The following is a 10,242-nucleotide window of genomic DNA, read 5'->3' as shown; positions in this document are numbered from 1 at the left end:
ACTAATGTATGTGTCATAGGCCGGTCTCTTTCACAAAAGAGCCTGCTTAGTACATTTAGGAGGCTGACTATTTGGCAGAAAACGGGAGCAGGATTGGTCCTTTTAAGCAGAGAGTGACGAGCTGATAGATGGCAGGTGAGCTAGTTGAAGAGCAGGAACTCTGGAATAGGACCTCCCAGGATGCATGCCTGCTGAGCCATCCTGGGAGATCCTATTCCAGAGTTTTTGAAAACACCAAACTAACCAGTGCAATGTAAACACAGTTAACCACTGGTGTTTTTCCAAAAAGTGATCACTTACCATGTCTACTATCTCTAGACTTTTCCTTTTTTTACTTTGCCAAAAACCAATTCCAGCTTCTAACTTGTGACAGGATTGTTGTTTCTGGCTCTAAATGACTTGAGATCCTTCATGGGAGATATGTTTGACATACTTCTGACAGATTATAGGCCAACTAGTCTGTTATAACTGTTTGAATTCCTGCAATCATTTTTGGCATAAACCCACCCGCAAATCAGAAGTGCCATTGCTTTATATGGGTTATCAAGTCTATCATAATGTTTTAAGGTACCTCAATGTATCTAAGCAAAATCCAAAGCAGAAGGGCCTACCTGCCTTGTTGCTCTCTGTACAGATTATATAAGGACAGGATGCTTTACAGACAACAGATGGAACAGCTTCTCATTTTATGTACACGCACTGTGATAAACTTAAGCCTGCAGTAAATGAAAAATGGCTGTTACGGGACTTGTATTGGATTCACCATAAGGCCTCTCAACAAGACTCTGTTTTTACATAAAGCAGCATATGGCAGGGCTGATAAATGAGCAGCCACAGTTACACGTGATGCCCCACCCCAACACACACACACCCTGCAGAACACAAACAGGAGAGAAGAAAGGGAGGCGCAGGCATACATCATACATGTTGATATAACATATACACAACACACACAATTCACTTTTCATTTTGTTTGCCTCAGACGCTCTGAGTTATTATGGTAGAACAAGCACAGCTGCACCCGCAAACGTTAATGAGTGCCCCAGTGGGCCATCGGGCTGAGCCAGCACGCACAGAACCAGGACCGTGAAACCGAACACCTGCACGGCATGCAGCCTTTGTTTGTAATGTCCTACTGTGCAGCCATGCAATTACCTTACAGCTGACTTCAAAACTGAAATATGACTGTAATACATTCTTGAAGCAAACATTGGACATGAGTTATACTTTTCTTTAAATTGGGGTAAGGAAGTAAAACTAAAATATACAGCATTATTCAGTGAGTGGCCCACGACTACTTCTCACCTCACCGACCTGTGGTGGTTAGTCTCTGAGTTCAGGGCCCAGTATGTTTGACATATAGATTTACTCACAAAGAATCAAACATGCAATTTGTTATGATATTAAAAATATGCTGGTTTGTGTTTCATGGTTCTTTATTCTTGCAATGTACATAAAAATAGTTTCAAAGTAGTGAACTGTAGGAGCTTTCTAAGAGGGAAAAAAAAGATCTCTGGACCATTGCACTTTAGGCAGTATTTGTTTCTCATGAGTTGCATTTTGGAGCCGTGATGTCAATTGTCAGAACACTGTATAATCGGGAAGATTTTCCTTGCGCTCCAAGTATGAGCCTGCTTGTCATGTTTCTAGTGTGAACACACTACATATAGTGTTTAGAGGCTGAGTATTAATACCTGGTGAGTGGCTCCATCTAGCGTGTTAATGAGGGAAACACAAGGTTAAAATTCCAAACGTCTGTGCCTGAACTTTCCGTCTTTCTCCGATTTATAGATGTTTTCTACAGACTCTATTTTGACTTGTCACGGTGAAGGAATCACCATTAAAATTTATAGTACGGGTTCATTTCTATGAGTGCTCCAGTGAGAAATGAAACATGCAGAAAATCTCCCCTACCTCACACTGCCTGATTGATTCACATAACATTCTCCCTCTCCGTGGTTTTCAAACAGTTTGGGCTATCTGAATGTGTGTGGTCTCCTCACCAAACAAATACCCTCTAAGCATCACTGTTCGCTGTCCCTCTCTGAGCCTCGTTCTGCCGGAGGTTTCTTCCCGTTAACGTCACCAGGTACTTGCTCAAAGGGAGTTGTTTAATTGTAGGGCTTTTCTCTGTTTTTTGTAGGGTCCTTACCTTGCAATATAAAGTGCCTTGAGGCAACTGCTGCTGTGATTTTGCTATATAAGTAAAACCGAACTGAACTGAACCACAAAATACAATCTCTTCCCGTCTTTACACTTCATGAGCAATCTGCACTAAATATATTGCTTGTACAAAATAAAATAAAATTCTCATTTCACTCAGTTGAACAGAAAAAATATCAATGTTCTTTCAAATAAATTAAGAAAAGAAAAAGTGAACATAATGTAGGAAATTGGTGCAAATAGCTACCTTTGAATTTCAAATGTGATTCAATATGAAATAGTCAAAGCCTACAGGTTCAGCTGAAGAAAGAAAGAAAGAAAGAAAGAAAGAAAGAAAGAAAGAAAGAAAGACTCGTATAAACCTGACCCCCCAAGTCTTAGAAAATGGATGGACACAGTGTAGTAAATTGTTTGCAATTTTTTCTCTACTAAGATCTAGAGGAGATGCCTTTTCACAAAATATGGAGCAATGGATCGCCTGTATGCTTGTATACGTCCTTTAACTTGTATGGCTACAGTCATTTGGGTCAGTACAGCCACTGGATACCTGAAACATTGGAGCCCGTCCCATTTGTCATAGGCAAAAAGTGCAGTACACCCTGGACAGGTTTCCTGTCTATTGCAGAGGTAACATGTAGAGACTAATAACTATAACTACTGATAACACAGCTAGGTCTAGGCCACCATCAGTTGCTGCTTGATTGTGGGTCTCTTTGCACTTAGTTTTGCCTTCAGTTATTAAAAACCATGCTCTGTTGGGTTGAGATCAGGTGACAGACATCCCATGTCTTTGCATTGAGAAAGTCTTGGGTTGCTTTCACAGTAAGCTATGGGTCACGGTCCGTTTACTGTCCGATCAGTTCAGCAGCATTTGGCTGAATCTGAGCAGAAACTATAGCCCTGTACACTCCACAATTTACCCTGTAACTTTTATCAGCAGTCACATCATCAGTAAACACCAGTGACCCACTAACTGGCAGGCATACATGCCCCTGCCACAACATTGGCTCCACTAGTTTGACAGATGATGTGGTATGCTTCAGATCACGCGCTGCTTCTCTACTCCATACTTTTCTCTTCCCTTCAGTCTTGTACACGTTAATCTTGTTTTGATATGTCCAAAGAAAACATTTTCCAGAACTCTGAAGGCTCTTTTAGATGTTTAGATGTTGCTTTGTTGTAAAGCTTCTTTAATTCCACTCATGAAGGCGTCCAGATTGTCAAGCTTGACAATGATACACCTGCCTCCTTCTTGATTTGGTTAATGTCTTGAAGTTTCTTTTCTTAACCACGGAAATAATTTCCAATCATCCACTTTAGTTGTTTGCTGTGGCCTTTCCGGCCTTTTGGCGTTACTGAGTTTAAGATTGCAGCAGATTGTAGATTTGGCCACTCCTGATGTTTGCTATCTCTCAGATGGGTTCATTTTGTATATTTCAGTCTAATGACAGTCTTCTTCATGTTCATCTCTTTGGGGCTCATATTGGGAGTTTCAGCGAAAAGCTGCCAAATGAAAATTCAACATTTTGGAATCAACTCTTTTATCTGCTTGATTTGCCATGGAATATTGATAGAGTGCAGGTCTCAACTAACAATCAAACCGCCAAACAGATAACCCAATACTTCATATACTTCATTAAACCACTTTAATTTAAGCTGAAAGTCTGAACTTCAATCACATGTTGACTGTTTGATTTCAAATTCACTCTGGTGGTGAACGTTGCAAAACTTGTGCCATTGTCCAAAGACTTATGGGCCTAACTGTAAAATTTTTAGAAGAGTAAACAAGGCTTCAACAAAGTGAAACCAGACTTTTCACCGTATATTAAGGAAATAGAAAATAATTTCTGTATTATAAAGCTTCAAAATATATCACTGTCTATAATAACAATAGGACAGTTTGTAAGGAGGGTCTCTTAGCGTATTTTTGTACTTCTTTGATCTTATGAAATTTGTTATTTATATATGGTAAAACACAGTCTTCATAACTTTAGTAATAATAAATGTATATTATTAATAACATTTTTAGTTTAGAGTTCCAGAAAGTCCTTTATAGCTATAGTTAATATTAGGATTTCTTGCCTCTGGTTTTTAGGACAGGATACAGCTGTTAGTCAATTTAAACACATTTTAAATTAAAAAGGTGTTGATGGGCTGGTGTTTTTAATGTTGAGAATTTTTAAATATGATATGTGTATTAAATATAATTTATTTATTTTATTTGTTTTTGGTGTGCAGTATCTAACCATTTCTTTACAGATCATCACACCCTTGTGTGTCAGACCTTTGCTTAAATTCCATAATCTGGTGTTATGCGGACCATCTACCAAAAGAGGGAGCCATATCAATATGAAAAAGAGCCATGTTTTTCCATCAGTCCAGGAATGTGTGAAGCAGACCACCTGCTGATCAGTTTCATAACGGAGAATATTAACCCCGTTTAATGTATAACATGTTTAGAAGGATTAGGGAGAAGCTGGAGAGGCAGACTGTTCACATGCATGGTCGAGTTGACATTACAGTCAGCTGTTCTCTTTCAAATGAGACACCTGACACATTTTTGAGTTTCAGTTTTGGTTTTGCAGAGATGATGATACATATTGTCAACACGAATCAGAGTCTTTTAGTCCAAAATAAACAAAATCATCTGATCGTGAAGTCACTGATCTATGCTCAGCCAGCTTACATATTGTATTTAAATTGTTAAATATTAAAAACACACATACAAAAACTTAAAATCTACAGAAATAGATACTGTAAAGCAAAAAAAAAAACTTGCTCTTTTTTTGAAATCTGTATTCTGGTCAACAGCTGGAGAAAGATGTCAGGGTACAGGTCTGCTTCAGAGAAGAGTCCCGACTTACTAGATGATACTGATGTGCTGGCTTGAAATCATCTGCTCCACTTTAATCATGAGCTCTTCTTATGAAGCAGCCAAACCAAGGCTGACCTTTGGGTTTTAGAATGGAAATGTCGTTCTTTCTAAAAATCCTCCTGATTTAACCGAACTAAAAAACAAAACAACAGAAAAAATCCACATGCTGTTAACTTGTTATAGCTTGTTATAACTGGTTTAGCAGTCAGTAAATAAGGTGAAACCAGAATGCAAAATATTATGAAAGAACCTTTTCCTGTTTATGGTGCATGCAATTTTTTTATTTTTAAAATGCTGAAAACAGTTAAGTAGCACAATGGGAAAGAGACCAGCGGCTTTGTGCATACCGCAAAATTCAAACTCTGTTAGATATGCAGTTATTCAGCTGGAGAGTTTATTTAGGACATAACTCCACGTAAGTGGGCCAGACTTGTGCTGGCATGGCTGCGTGAGCTTGGCAACATTAGGCTTGGTGCACTGATGCACCTACTGTGGCATATCCTTTCTATTAAAAACATTCTCAAAAACAATATTTAGGGCATTAAAATTAATGTTTAGAAGTTAAAATATTGGTCCAATATTCAGGTTTCATGTGTTGTATATGGAATACCTTTATTCAGTAATCACACTACACAGTTGTGATACTATCATGAGAGTACATTCTGTCCAGATCTAAAAAATCAAAAAACAAAAACAAAAAACAAAACAAAACACAATGCAAAGAGCTGCACATTCTTTAAGCTATACAGGCACCTTTAAGTAGTAGCATCAAACAGTATTTTATATGATTGGCCAACTTTTACAGACTTTTTGTTGTCACTGTCCCAGCTAGAAGCATTTTCGCTGGTATCCAATTCAAAATGAGCATTAAAAATATAGCAGACAAATACAATTTCGGTTTATATCTATATATATATATATATATATATATATATATATATATATATATATATATATATATATATATATATATATATATATATATATATATATATATATATATATATATATGAGACACTTAGAACTTCAGAGGCCAGCCAGACTGATTGGAAACACTTGCATGCATGGGCGCTTATTCGGAAATCATCGGACATCTGAACAGGAAATTGCATTATGTTAATACCAGTTTATTAAATTAATTTCTTGATCTTGGCCATCTTAGGTAAGCTATAAGCAGGTTTTACACATCCAGACGTTTTGCCGATAGATTATTAAATTTTCAAAATTATATTTTGGGGGTTTTTTGTTTGTTTTTTCGCTATATATCAGGCTTTCTTCTTCTTTGTTTTTGCACAAAGTATGTTGTTGTTGTTTTTTTAAACAACTACTAAATTATATTTTTGGATGATGCAACAAAGGCGAACAAAATGAACCGCGTATTACGCATCAAATAACATTTGACAGTTTAACTTTCATGCAGTCCTTTCCTCTGCTAACCAGCACTGGAGCCCACAACACTTTGGATGCTCGGGCACTTCCGGAACTTTCGTAATGGCTTTTTTTCCCCTGTACAGAGCGCGTGCAGGGACCAACAGGACCGACCCTCCTCTTTCAGTAAGAAACCGATGAATGGGTGAAAGCGGCCAAGCCTGCCCTGCCTCTCATTACCACTTCCTAAATAAAAGCTTTTTTTCCCCTTTTTTTTTTACTTGAAGGGACTCATCGCAGAGACGGGGACGGAAGGTGAGAGACACACGCCGGCTTTAATGTCCGCTTTCGAATGTTTTCTTCCTGCTAAAAGCATTTTCCCCTCTCCTGTTGGGCTATTTTGGAGCGTCAATTAGGCTCCAGACAATAGAGGAGCATGCTGCACTTGCACCCCCCACCCCTTCTTCGCTTCCTCCTCCTGTCTGCATTGCTGTTGCAGCCCCCCCTCTTCTGTGTTATGAAACAAGCAAGCACGCTGCTTTCATTTTCGTGTTAATTTTTCTATAGCAGGACTTCGGAAGAAGTAGCCGACACAGAGATGCAGTCAGGGGGACACATTAAATAAGAAGCGGATAGGTGTTACTTAACAGTTAGGCTATGAAGGGAAAGCATAAGGAAAGTGACTTATGTAAAGACTTATGTAAACTGAGGCTTTCTGTTTATTAGGATGCCGATTAGCACCATCAGCAGCTTAAGCGTTAGTATTCCCGGGATCTTTCACAGCCACTTTTTAACTTCTCCACTTGCTTTTCAGTTCGTTTGTCACACTTGTGCACAGCTTCAACCAAATGACATCACTCGAGACAGTTTGTAGGACTTTGCACAGCTCCATCTAGAGACACAAAAGGCTTCCACAAATATACAGCAGTGAGCATCTGTAAGCACTGGAATATACCAGTTGTCTTAACACGGAAGTTAAAAGTGCAGAGGAAAGTGCATCTGCGCAGAAGTATGGCAGTTTATTTAACTGTACCCACACACACCACTGTGCAAAAGTACAGAGGATTTTATATTTTTTGTTTTCAAGGAGCCACACTTTCTAATTATTCCTTGAGGAAATAGTTCTCCAGGCTTTCTGAAGGTCTCTCAAAGTTTTCACTCAATTTTCAGTCCGGTCCTTGTACCGGACCAGAGGGTTGCCATTTAACACCGGGCTATGAAGGATTAAAGCACAACAAAGGATACCTAGATCACTAGAAGAACTTGTGTTGTGTTTATACTTAACGGACAACTTAGCAATTTATTTTATATTTTAAGGTACTTGGTTACCAGCAGCCTGCTACAAAAACTAGTTCCTTCAATTTCTTTGATTCAATCTGTGGAAAATGCCAACAACATGGTTTGACAGACATAAACATAGTATTTTTTTGCAACAAGGTTATCCCCAAAAAGAAAGTAACATAGCATGAGGTACAGCAGGGGTGTCAAACTCAAATACACAGTGGGCCAAAATTCAAAACTGGAACAAAGTCGCGGGCTAACGTTAATATTTATTGAAATATATTTATTCCTCCAGATATAAGAATGAATCTTTTCTTATGGACTCAAACACGTTTTGCTGAAAAACTGAATATGGAACAAGCAAAGCTTAATACTAAACAATATATATATTAGCTGTATAATACCAGTAGGCCAGCTCTAATAGTAATTTGGTATGGCTTTGCGGGCCAAATTTGGCCCGCGGGCCAGAGTTTGACACCTATGAGGTACAGTGTCTCTAAAGAATCTGTGGAAACTACACAAGTGGAGGACAAAAGAAGAAGTGGCCTAAAAAAACTATTTACAGCAGATGAACAGTGCCTGCAAGTCATGAAAAACACTTAAAAAATGCAAGACCTGGCTCATGACCTTAGACATGCATCTGGTCCTCTGTCCATCCAGCGACTGTTCACTGAAGCCTCATCAGAAATGGTCTCAGTGAAACGTTGGCTGTCAAGAAGCCATTCTTAAAGGAAACTGGGAGAAAGGGCTGAGGAATGCCAGATTACTCAAGAACTGAACTAGAAAATAACATCCTCAAGGGCTCTGTCATGGTTTAGGACTGAATTTCAGCCGGTGGTGTTGGAGATCTTGTTAGAATTATGAACACAGAAAAATACCATCAGATTTTGATCTACCGTGAAACACCATATGAAAATTGCCTGATTGTGCCACAGCTTAATTTTTTCAGCATGACCATTATCCCAAATATGGTGCCAATGTAGTAAAAGCATATTGGGACAGAAAAAAACACCAGAGAACACGAATCAGTCATAGACTGGCCTCCCCAGAGCCTGGACCTGAACGTTATTGAAGCAGTGTGGAAACATAGTTGACAGAGAACCGAAAAAAAGGGAGACAACATCCAAAATATGCTGGCTCTGGATAGTGTAGTGGTAAGACTACGCCCCATTCGGAGCGGGAGTCACAAGTTCGATTCCTACCCGGTATCCAGTAACGGTCCTGGCTAGACCCCCCATTCTTAAAACAAAGCCCTGGAATGGCGTGGCTATGTCTGCAGCTCAAGAATTTCACTACATGTTGTACCCTGTATAATTGTGTATGAGACAAATAAAGGTTGTTTACTTAAAAAGAGCTTTGAATGTCCTTCAAGAAGCCTGGAGAACTATTCCTGCAGACTACTTAAAGAAATGACAAGAAAGCTGCGAGAAGAAAGAGAGTTGAAGCATACCACATTTCTACTTTAAAGCTCATTAGAAGTGCACAAACTCTGGTTTTGCAACCTGAGCTTATGGAAGCCTCTTTACTTTTAAAAAAATTCTATCAAGCTCCTGTATAAATCTTAAACGCTTCACTAACTGGCCGTCAAGTGTTGTGTTTTTTTGGGGGTCTTTTGTGGGGGGTTTTTTGGGGTTTTTTAGTGAAACTTATTGTGCTGCTGGTAGAGATGAATTTGAAGTACCGTTTTGAAGGTTACATTGCGTCTTTTCTTACTTAAGACTGTCTGGAATGATTCAAACTCAAGCTTTGATATGATCAGGTTGGCAAACTCCCAGACTTGTCAAATCTGGCCGTGTATGTGTTTGTCCAGTTTTGGCCTTTGTTTCCTCTCTCGCGCTCTCTTGAACAAAATACTGTTTGCAGGCTTGCATACTTCAAACACAGGTCAAGATTGGTTAATTACATTTTTGCGGGGGTTCTGTTTAGATCCAGATTCTCAGTATAATTTTGAAAGGATGATCTGGGGACGCTCCTGTAGTGCTCTTTTCATCCCTCCAGTCACCCTTACATCACTCGGTCTGTTCCTGCTAATGAGCTCAGCAGGCAGCTCAGTACAGGAACACATCCCTAGAAACAGCACCGGAGTGATGGGAGCAAGGTGGCTACCGCTGGCCTGCTTGACATTTATGTATGGTGATGGGGGTTGAGCACCAGATGAGATTTCATCTGCTTGACGATATAAGGGGAAGAACTGCCCGCACTAGCATGATAGCGCTGGTGGCGAAGTCGAAAATGCACTTTTAGTTCTCACTTATCAAATGTTTCAAAGCAGTTAGGGTGAGATGTGTTCATGTAGTTAAAAAATAAACAATAAAGGATGGAGGATATTTGTCTACTAAATGTACTTTCTGCAGATGAATGTGCCAACAAGGGAATCGGGAAAGAATATCTGTCTTTGAGTTATAGAAGAGGGCATGTGTGTCATGCTCACTGCTTCCCATACTGAGTCCTAAACAGCGGGTGAGTGTTGTAAGTGTCTCTTTGACCTACGCTTCTTGTAAAGACGGGGGACAAAAACCACAATGAGATAGAAAGTGATGGATGCCGGGCAGGGC

The 10,242-nt window shown here is 39.3% G+C and overlaps 1 protein-coding gene across 1 annotated transcript in view; it reads left to right on the top strand.

The window, feature by feature from the left end:
- The first annotated feature begins 6,568 nt into the window (after nt 1-6,568).
- Nucleotides 6,569-10,242, top strand: part of LOC308406733 (helicase ARIP4-like) — an 84,747-nt gene continuing 81,073 nt past the window's right edge. Inside the window, exon 1 of the mRNA XM_080897919.1 lies at nt 6,569-6,721. The gene's annotated coding sequence lies outside the window, so the exon portion shown is untranslated. The remainder of the gene's footprint in view (nt 6,722-10,242) is intronic.

The sequence above is a fragment of the Rhamphochromis sp. 'chilingali' genome (assembly GCF_963969265.1).
Source record: "Rhamphochromis sp. 'chilingali' genome assembly, chromosome: 12".
NCBI classification, from domain to species: Eukaryota; Metazoa; Chordata; class Actinopteri; order Cichliformes; family Cichlidae; genus Rhamphochromis; species Rhamphochromis sp. 'chilingali'.
Note: the sequence above shows the minus strand (reverse complement) of the source record. Positions and strands in the feature narration are given on the sequence as shown.